This window comes from Carya illinoinensis, chromosome 3 (assembly GCF_018687715.1).
Source record: "Carya illinoinensis cultivar Pawnee chromosome 3, C.illinoinensisPawnee_v1, whole genome shotgun sequence".
In the NCBI taxonomy this organism is placed as follows: Eukaryota; Viridiplantae; Streptophyta; class Magnoliopsida; order Fagales; family Juglandaceae; genus Carya; species Carya illinoinensis.
In genome coordinates, this window is record NC_056754.1 from 43,789,235 (window position 1) to 43,801,520 (window position 12,286).

A 12,286-nucleotide genomic window follows, 5' to 3' on the forward strand; every position below is an offset into this window, starting at 1 on the left:
CTCAAATGGTAATCAAACCTGGTATGCAGTAGTGGTGCCACATATCATCTCATTACTGAAATAAACAACTTGCAACTCAATTACCAATATCTTGAAGGAGAAATTGCAATAGGAAATGGTGCTAGTTTGTTGATTTTAGACACTGGTTCTTCCACCCTACTAGATGTGTAAAACAAAATCGAAAAACAAGTTGAACAGACCGAATCAGTACCAATTCTTAAGTACGAATCTGGTTTGGTACCGGTTTTCATATTTTGAAAATCAGTTTGAACCAAACTAGACTAGTATATATATATTTAATTTTTTTTCTATTATATGCTAAATTTCTAATTAATATAATTTGATATTTTAATCTTATTATTCATATCTATTAATCTAATAACATAATATTAACATAACATTCATATAATATAAAATTGATATTATAAAATGTTAATATAACATTTTATATAACATAAAATTAATCTTGTAATTTTTAATATAATATTTGATATAACATATAAATTTTAATCTCATAGCATAAAATTAGTATAACATGAAGTTTTTAATCTTAAACGTGAACATTAATTAAGTTATTAATATAATCTTATTTTTGATATATATATATAAAGGATAAATACATTTTTGACATAATAAATTATAATATATATATATATATATATTTATATATATAAGAATTAGAGGAGCTGGCTCTCAAATCTCAGTTTATGTAGTGCCACACGTGTAAACAGTAGATTGGACCGAACTGAACTGAAATTAAAAAATTTGAAAGTTTTAATTTCGGTGATGAGTCAATCTATAACGGTTCGAACCGAACTAGACTAGTATATATATATTTAATTTTTTTCTGTTATATGCTAAATTTCTAATTAATATAATTTGATATTTTAATCTTATTATTCATATCTATTAATCTACTAACATAATATTAACATAACATTCATATACTATAAAATTGATATTATAAAATGTTAATATAACATTTGATATAACATAAAATTAATCTTGTAATTTTTGATATAATATTTGATATAACATATAAATTTTAATCTCATAGCATAAAATTAGTATAACATGAAGTTTTAATCTTAAACGTGAACATTAATATTAAGTTATTAATATAATCTTATTTTATATATATATATATAAAGGATAAATACATTTTTGACATAATAAATTATAATATATATATAAGAATTAGAGGAACTAGCTCTCAAATCTCAGTTTATGTAGTGCCACATGTGTAAACAGTAGATTGGACCGAACTGGACTGAAATTAAAAAATTTGAAAGTTCTAATTTCGGTGATGAGTCGATCTGTAACGGTTCTTAAGCTTCTAAAATCGGTTATCAATTCTGTTATAAAATTTGTCTAAAATTAAACCAAAATGGATCAGTTACAGTGCCCCTACACCCTACACACTAACACATATTCTTTTAAGCTAAACAATATCATTCTCTGCTCTAGTGCAATAGTTAATCTATTGTCTATCCAAAAATTCTATCAAGACAATAATTGTTGGTTTAAACTAACTTCTTCTTGTTTTTTGGTGAAGAACAACTTCATGGGGTAGAATTTGGGCCAAGTAGGGAAGGAATCTATCTAATTAAGTTTTCATCTTCTTTCAATAAGGCTCGCAAATACACGACCTTTGTTTAGCATCTCAGTAACTCTAAGGCTGAGTTTGGATAACAAAATTATCTCAACCCATCTTATCTCATCATATTATTATAATCTTCACAAATTTTCACACAAAATTTAATAAATAATTTAACGTTTTCAAATCTCAAAACAATAATAATATTAAAAAAAAGCATTCTAACAATATTTTATTCAACTTATAACTTTTATCTAAAACCATCTCATCTCATCTCACTATTGAAACCCCACTTAAATGTTGGGAAAAAATGTAAACTGTCTATTAAAGGCTTAGTCAATAAAAGTGTATTTTGTGAGCTTTGTCAAATTGGAAAAGGCAAATGTTTACCATTTTTCTTGTCTTCAATAAAATCTCATGTTTCCTTGGTGTTCAATTGTTGCATCTCTAAGTGGCTACAAAATATTATATCATATTTGTGGATGATTTCTTGAGATTCTCCAGGATATTTTCCATTGAACGCAGATGTAACTCTTTCACAACCTTTCTTAACTTCAAATGCTTTGTTGAAAACCGTTTCTCAGCAAAATCTATATGCGTGCAACTGATGGAGGAGAATACCTCTCCAATTAGTTCTCCAACTATTTATCCACCAATGGCATAATGCACAAAGTGTAATGTCTACACACTCTACAACAAAATGGAGTGTCAGAAAGAAAACATAGGGATGTGGCATAAATATGACTCACACTCCTTGCTCAATCCTTACTACCTAATAAATTATGGTTTGAAACTTTCAACACTTCCCTTTATCTAATAAATAATTACCTACTCTTGAGTTGAATAATTTGTCACCCTATGAAGTCTTACTTCAAAGAATTCCTTACTACACCACTCTTAGAACCTTTGGACGTGTTTGTTATCTCATTCTTAGATTATATACAAAATACAAACTAATGTTCAAGTAAAAAAAAAATGCATATTTCTTGGGTATAGCTTAAACCACAAAGGATATTGATGTTTTGACCCTCAATCCATTAGAGTTAAGCTGTCATATGGTGTTTGATTAACTATAATTTCTAGGAAAGAAATTGCTTCCCTCTTAACTAGGACCCTATGCAACTGCTAGTATTCTAGAGGACAACATTTCTCATCATACTTAAGATGAAATTTAGATAAACACTCCAACTTTCTTCTTATCACTAACATTACTATGCAACCCGAACCTAATATTGCATCCACTGTATAGTTTGAATCTCATAATGAGTCTTCCTCTTTTTTCCCAAGCTGTTCAACCCCAAACATAGCCTCTTCACCCTATGACTACTCGAGCCAAATCAAGTTTCCATTGTCCCAAACAATTCCCATATTATCAAGTTTATTACACATCTAAACATCCTTTGTGGGCATTGCATGCCTCCACTGTTCCTACCGAACCATCTTCTTACTCTTAAACGTCTACCAAGTTCAAATAGTGGCAAGCTGCCATGTAGGCTGTATATGAGGTACTATAAGCCAACCAAACATGGACATTTTGTCAAATATCCTTAGAGAAACATCATTTGAAACAAATAGGTTTTTAAAGTTAAACAAAAGTTTGATGGCTCAATTGATCGATTTAAGACTCAAATTGTATCAAAAGGATTTCAACAACAAGATGGGCCTGACTACATAGACACATTTAGTCCGATAATCAAGCCATCCACAATCAGGGTCACCCTAACACTTGTTGTCCAATTTCATTAGTCTCTTGGATAACTTGATGTATCTAATGTAGAACAACCTATAGGGTTTATGAACCCATGGTTCCCTTAGCATGTATGCAAGTTAAAGAAGCCATCTATGGCCTTAAACAAATACCGTGTGCTTGGTTCAATAGATTGTTAGTCTCTTTTAGCTTTCTGTTTCACAGCATCAGTTGTTAATTGCTCTTTGTTCATATATCATCATGGCTTAGTTAAGGTCTTCATATTAATTTATGTCGTTGGTATCATCGTGACAGATACTAGCTTACCATTTATCATACAACTTATCCAAAACCTAGAGCAAGAATTTGCCATAAAGGACTTAGGACCACTAAGTTATTTCTTGGGCATCAAAGTTGACCACCTTTACACCCAGCTGCACCTAATTCAAAGTAAGTACATTGTGAACCTGTCACACAGATCAAGAATGGCTAGAGCCAAACCGTGTACCACACCTATTGCTTCTGGTTTGAAGTTAACTCGATATGCAGGTGATCCTGTGACGCCCCCAAATTCCGTTTGGGATTGGACGGACATTTGAAGCGTCGAGACATACAACACAAGGTTACCTGCCCCCGTTCATGACATATAAGATGCAATAATCCTAACATGCATCTAACATTATGCAATATTCGCAGCGGATAATTTTTTTCTTTAGCAATACTATGCACCAAATTGAAAATATCCCAAAGTACTGGAGATGCAACTCCATCGTACAAGTAGTAATTTAACTACTATATTAACATTAACGACGCACCGTCCTTCAGTCGACTGTGTCTAGTTGGTCAGCTCCTGATCTTCCTTCAGGTCCTGTAACAAGATCTACCATTCGGGGGGAATGGTAGTTGGGACTACACAGTGAGATTTGATTACAAATCTCAGCAAGTTAACAAAAAACTTCCATACAGACTAATGATGCATGTATGACAGTAAAAGCATAAATGCATAATCAAATTCATAAGTAATTAAAGCATAACTTAGCGTACAACATAGCATAATTGACATAGCTTAAATTGAATCATGAACTGAACTTGACTTAGCATGAACTTGCTCTGAAACTTGAATTAACATGAAAAATACATACTCCACAGTTGTTGTGGCCCCATGTATTCTACGTGTAAATACATACTCCACAGTTGTTGTGGTCCCATGTATTCTACACAAACTTGACTTAACATTAAAAATACATACTCCACAGTTGTTGTGGCCCCATGTATTCTACACATCACTATGCAGATAAATACATACTCCACAGTTGTTGTGGCCCCATGTATTCTACATAAACTTGACTTAACATGAAAAATACATACTCCACAGTTGTTGTGGCCCCATGTATTTTACATAAACTTGACTTAACATGAAAAATACATACTCCACAGTTGTTGTGGCCCCATGTATTCTACGTGTAAATACATACTCCACAGTTGTTGTGGCCCCATGTATTCTACACAACTTGACTTAACATTTAAAAATACATACTCCACAATTGTTGTGGCCCCATGTATTCTACACAAACTTGGCTTAACATGAAAAATACATACTCCACAGTTGTTGTGGCCCCATGTATTTTACGCATCACATTTGTAGTTAAATACATACTCCACAGTTGTTGTGGCCCCATGTATTCTACACAACTTGACTTAACATTTAAAAATACATACTCCACAATTGTTGTGGCCCCATGTATTCTACACAACTCAATGCAGTTAAATACATACTCCACAGTTGTTGTGGCCCCATGTATTCTACATAAAGTTGACTTGAACATAACTTGAAATACATGACCAACTTGAGAGAAAAACATTTCGTAACATGGCATAACATATAATAAACAACATATTTAACATGACATACTTGCAACAATGAATATTACATGACTTGACATACATGTAATAGATGGCATACTTAGCATGACGTACTTGTAACGTACAATAATACATGACAGAATATATTATGTAACAGATAAAAATTGATGACAGAATAAATTCTGTATAACAGACAATTACGTGATAACTTAGCATGGCATGACATATATAATAACACATATACATATACTGTAGTTCCTTTACTTAGCACACATACACAGTAGACTGCTAGTAAGTTAAAAGCTAACTTACCTCGATCTCCGCGTTTCTTATAAAACCTCAAGCGCGATCACGAGGAACTGTAATTAGTGATTCTAAAAGTTAGCACTAAATCACTAATAAATTGAAATATGGAAAATACTAACTTAAAGAGTAAAATTTTTATTTTACTCTCTACATGTGGGAAAATGACCGTTTTACCCATAACTTAAGGATTTTGCATACTAACTCCAAAAGTTTCCAACCAATCAATTACTTTAAACGTTAATAACTATAGATAGAGGTTTATACCATCACGATGCACATCACACGGTGCATCGCCATACAACACGGAGTACACTCCACGTATACTCCTTTCCTTCTACGCCACACATCACTACAGCACACGTCACACGACACGTCGCTGCACTACACAGAATACGCTCCACGCGTACTCTCTTCACATATCATGCCATATCACAACTACGGCATCCATCTCATGTCCACACTTCATAGTACAATCCACAATACTACAATTCAAGCCCAACACTTCACAACTACATTTCGCTTCACAACTACGCAGCGAACTCCACAATTATTAATTACGCATTCTATGATCCAATCAATCAACTATTTTAAACGTAAATAATTAGAGATAGAGGGTTATACCATCGACGGGCTAACCCGTGCGTCGCTCGCTGCTCGTCACGGTTAAGCGTCGGAGGAACGTACGTGGCGGTAACACCGCGTACGGTGGCTGTCCACCACGTAAAGTGGTAGTTTGAGCTTGAGAAAAGCTAGGCGTGGCCTTGGAAGGCTCATGGTGGCCTCGTGGTGGTCAAAGGTGGCGGAGCACGTCGGCATCATGCTGTGAACAGTAAATACGAAATGCTAAGTGTTCGCTTGAGGTGGATGAAAGCCATAGAACTTCATGGGAAGCTAGGGAAAGGTAGAGGAACATGTGGTGAAGCTGTGGTGGCGAGGTGGTGGCCATACGGTGGCTGACGGCGGCGGATCGGCCGTTTGAAGCCATTTTCGGCCTTGGAGAGTGAGGGAGAGTGAGAGCTCCACATAGCTCCGTTGGCCATGAAATTTCTTGGGGAAGTTCATGGTGATGAGAGGAACAAGGTGGTGGTGGTGAAACACCATGGGTGGCCGTGTACGGTGGTGCACGAAGGTGCAACCGAACGTGTGTGTGAAGACCCATCGGAGAAAAAGTGAGAGTTAGGGGAAAAGAAGGACATGGGGAGGAAGCCCTTGACATGGTGGTTCTAATGGTGGTGCTTGGTGGCCATTTCAACCGTGTATGGTGGTCCAAAGAGGTGAAAAAAGGTTGAGGACCCATTTCTTTGAAGGAGGAAAGAGAGAGATCGGGTAGCCGGTTTAACTCACCACCGGTGAGGTTGTGGTCGCCGGTGATGGAGGGTCATGCCGGTGTGGGAGGTGAGGCACGGTGGCCGGAGGTGGCGCCGGCTGGAAGCTTGGACCGAACGGCTATGGTGGAGGAAGTTCACGTCGGCCATGAAGAAGAAAGGGATGAGAGAGAAAATAGAAAAAAAAAAGAAAAGAAAAAGAGAAAAAGTGAGGAAGAAAAGAAAGAGGCTTGGATAATTAATCTCAGTCCTACGTTTCGGAATCTTCAAAAGGATCTAACGATGAATTTAAACACTGATTTGAAAACGCGTAAGTGTTTTATTTTAATACAACACTTAAATAAAACACTAAGAGAAATTAAGATAGAATATTATTTTATAAACTAAGGTTTATAAAATAATATTTTCTTCATCATTATCTAAATTGATAATGTATCATTAATCACTCAAAGAGGATAAAACCATTTAATTTAAATAAGAATTTTCAACGTAAAGTTAAACCTCTTAATATTTTAAAACAACTAAAATATTTAATATAAGATATTATCCACAATTATAATATTTTTAGAGCTCATTAAAATATTATAATTGTGCTACATTAAAACATACTTATCTAATAATACTGAAAATATATTCTATAGATATTTTCAAAATATTTAAAATATTCGTAAGCATTAAAATATCTATCTTACTTTGAAATCCACAAGATAGCTTTCAGAACACGCCATCGAGATACAGTACGTAGAATAAGTTTCAATACGTAGATCGAGGCTCATAAAGAAGAAGAAGAAATGAGCGGATATTACAATAAGCTAACTTATAGAGTTTTCACGGGGTTTCCAATAGAAATTCCTTAAATTAAATTTCTAGCGGGTTGTTACAGATCCCCTCCTTGATCATACTTAATATCAAAGTATAGTTGGAGGCCCACAGTATTGCACCCTTACTAGGCCTGAGATAGGCTTCATTGTAAATCAGTTGTGTCAATACATGCATGCCCCTACATCAGTACATTGGCCAGCAGCCAAAAGGGTACTCAGATATCTCAAGGGATCACTATATAGAGGTATACTTTTCAGCAAAGACCCCCTTAACTTACATGCCTTTTGTGACTTAGACTTGGTTGGAAGTTTTGATTATCGAAGATCAATACTGGATACAAAGTCTTCTTTGGTTCCTACCTCACCTCTTGGAGTTCCAAAATACAATTAGTGGTGTCTCGTTCAAGTATTGAGTCAGAATATAGAGCAATTACCTTCATCACAGTAGAACTCTATTGCCTACAAATGCTACTTTGTGACCTTGGTGTTCATTTTTTCAAGCCTCCTCTGCTATAGCGTGACAACCTTGGAGCATTGTTTATTGCATTAACTCCAATCTTTCTTGCAAGGATAAAGCATATTAAAGTAGATTTTCACTTTATTAGAGAAAAAATAGCTCACCAAGACATTTATCTTCGTTTTATCTCCACTGCAGCTCAACTTGCAGACATCTTTACCAAGGTCTCACCTCTACTATATTTCATATCCTTAGAGACAAGTTTCTGATATGAGATCTCCACATCATTTTGCAGGGCTATTAAGGATAATGATAAGTTGTTGTGCTCATCTCAACCAACACATTGTGCAACTAAATACTCAAGGACTACAAGCAATCCATTTGCTAAGGACTTTGCCACTCCAACACTAGCTCTAAGGGATAAGGCAGTATAAGAAAATGATGAGTGTCCAACTAAGTGATGAGTATTCAAGTAGTAATAAGTGTAGTTAGATAAATGTTATCATATTATAGAGTTTTATTTGTATTTAAACTTTCTTGTTATAAATATTTACACAAGGGAGCATAACAAGGTGTGCTACAAGTAGGGGTGTTGGCGGTCCGATCCAGTTATGGACTGAAATTTTTGGTCCATCATTTTTTTCGGAATGGATAGAACATCCATAGGGACTGATCCAGTCGGTCTGATCCAAATTTTTTTTTTCCAAATAAATTAATAAAAAAATATATTTAAATTACTAAATTAAAATTAAGTGAATTATTAATGTAGATTATGTAACTAAATTATTAAAAAATATTTTATACGGTCAATGATAATAAATTAGATGAAAGTTACATCATTAACTTATGTAATTACTATATAAAAATAATATATTAAATTATTTAAGATATTTTAAAAATATATATAGGAGTTTGGATTGGTCTAGTCTGGTTCAAAATTTATAGACCCCAGGATCGGACCGAATGGCTTCGGTCCACATTTTTTAGGACCAAGACTGGACCAAATGGTTTCGGTCCAGTCCGATCCCGTCGGTCCAGTCAGGTTTTTTGGTCCAATCCAACCGATTATCATCTATAGCTACAATTCCCATAACCTTCTTATTTCTTTTAGGGAATACTCGTATGTTGAGAGCTTTCATAAAAACTTTTTTGAAGAGGTTTTTAATGGAGTTTTGTAAATATGGTGAGATCCATTAAGGATATATTTGGATGCAAGCAACTTTTAGATGAGTTTTTCTAGAATATAACAAATAATTTAATTTTTTAAATTAAAAAACCCACTATGTAGGCGGCCGCTACTAGTACTAGGTGGCCAGCCTAGCCACCATGGCAGCCCATAACCAGCCCAAAGTGCTATATTTACTTTATTCTTTTTTACTCTCTCTTAAAAATATTTTTAGTGGGAGATTTTTTTTTTCCTTGTGTTAGTGAAAATTCTAAATAATTTTTATATATATCGGAGTAATTTGAGATTTCTTAAAATTGATACATGTAGTGGCGGAGCCACGTTGGGGTGGGAGGGGGGGGGGGCATGGCCCCCTCTACAAATTTGAAAAAAAAATATATGTTAATTTTTTTATTTAATAAAATAATATTAATTTATCATATATTGACCCATCCTCTAAAAATTATTTTCGCCCCTCCATAAAATTTAATCTGATATAAATATGAAATAAATTAAACACATCCCATATAATTTAAAATACATAATTTTTATTATAAATAAAAAAAAATCTAATTATAACTAGTAGTATTTCTAACCTCTTTCCATTATTTATATTGAAAGACGAATAATTAAGAATTTTGATTTAGATTCAATACTTGATGATTTTGTTTGTTTAAAAGAACGCAAGTTATAATTTTAGACACTTTGTATTTTTTTTGTTTAATATATTTGTATGAATGTCTTTATATTATTTCAATGATATATTGTTCTTGATATACCAAATATTTTTTATTACATAAGTTGTATTGAACGTGTCCTATTTTTATTATAAATCTTCCTATTAAATTATTATATATCGTAAAAAAAATTGTATAAAAATAGAACAAAAAATATTTTATATATATTATTTTAGTTTTATTTGGCCCCCCATAATAAATTCCTGACTTTGCCACTAGATACATGGATGGAAGGTTAGATCTAATGTGATCAAAGATCTAATACTCTGATAGCATCTATCCAACTCATATGAGAAAATTTTTTTTTTTTTTTGATAAGTTCATATGAGAAATATTTAACAATTTTTTTTTCCATTTCTGATCAAATAAATCTCAAAGCTTTACATATAATAATAATTAAAAAAAAAAAAATCTCAAAGCTTTACATGAGGGTGAGATGAATCTATCTTTTTCACTTTAGATTTTAGATTTAGAGAGAAATTTTGAAAAATGGAACAATATTATAAACTAAAAAACCACAAGACTAGATTCTATTTTTTAAAAAAGCTAAGTAAAATAAAATTAAAAAAGCAGGTCAATATATATAAGAGCTTGTTTGGAGTTGTGATTGGAATCTTAAAAAATACTTAAATAGTCTTAAAAGCTTTTTAATAGAAAAATTAAATTATTTGAATGTTATATATTAAAACACTTTTAATTTCAAATAAGCTAAAAAATAAATTTAAGAAAAAGCATCAAACGTATTTTTTTAGATAATGCAGAATGTAATTCAAATTTTAAATATTGTTATTGGACAAAAATTTCCATACAACTTTTAAACTTTTAAGGATATAGTCATAATCTTTAAAAATTTAAATAATCGTCATTTCTACGTCAGGAAGCACTTTTTTAATTTGTTTCCAAATAAACGTAGCATATTTGAAAGTTCTTTAAATATATGGTTACTAAACAGTAAATAAATTTTTAATAGTAAAACTTATTACTTAGTTATAAGTTATAAACTTTAAAGTTATTAGCTATATTTTCAACCGTAATTTCAAACATGCTCTAAGTATTTAAAAAACAAAAAAAAAACTTAACATTAATCTCAACTCACTTTAATTCATTTCAACTCATATCATCCAAACATGTTCTAAGTATTTAAAAAAACAAAAAAAAAAAACTTAACACTAATGTCAACTCACTTTAATTCATCTCAACTCATATCATCTAATTATTAAAATTTTTCTAAATTTCAATACAAAATATAATAAACAATTTAATTTTTTCAAACCCTAAAATAATAATATTATTAAAAAATAATATTCTAATAATATTTTATTAACTTTTAACTTTCATCTCAATTCAATTTAACATCCAAACATAATCTAAAATAATAGGTTTAAAAATCCTATAAAATAAGGAAAATGAAACTGGCAATGAGAGATTACCACTGTGGGGTGGTTCGGATTAGCTGGACCTTGGATGTTCTAGATCAAGCCGTCCAAAAGATGGCTGTTGTTGGCCACCGTACCTATTTCCTTTTTTAATCTTTTTTTTTTTAATTTGTTTTTTGTTAAATTTAAAGTTGTTTTTCTTTTTCTAATTTTTCTGTTTTTCATTTTGAATCTTTATTTCTTTTAAAACATGTAATTGCTTCTTTGTGTCTAATTAAACTTGTTTTCCCTGCTTTGATGTGTTTGTTTAAAAACGACCGTGTTTTAACTTTAGTTTTTCAAATTTTACATTTTTTTTTTCTAATTTATAGATTATTTTAAGTTTTTAATTTTATTTCTTAAATTGTTTCTTTATTTTTACTTTTAATGTTTTAATATATTTATGAGGTGGCATGATGAATGTGTGATTTTCCTTCTTTTTTAATTAGGAAAAAAAATTGAAAATTTTCTAAAATATATTTCTAAAAAAATTTCCAAAAATATAATAACTTTAGGATCGATCTATTGGCTTTTGGATATTTAAAACCCAATGCCTTCCATAATTTTTCTGATCCAAAGGTCAGGAAAAGTTTCAATTATCACTGTTTCTAAGAATGTCTTAAGTATTAAAAGGTTGAATAGAGATGCATTAACAAATAAACAAAAATTTGAAAAATATAAAAACAATGAAGAAAGCAACTTCTTTCAGTAAGTGCAAAGTGTGTGAAATTGTAGAGACTTGTTTGGTTATATAAATCATCTCATTTTATCTATTTAATTATTATAGTTTTTTTAAATTTTTACATAAAATATAATAAATAATTTAATTTTTTTAAATCTCAAAACAACAATAAAATTAAAAAATTTTATCTAATAATATTTTATTAAACTTTTAACTTTCAACTCATCTGTA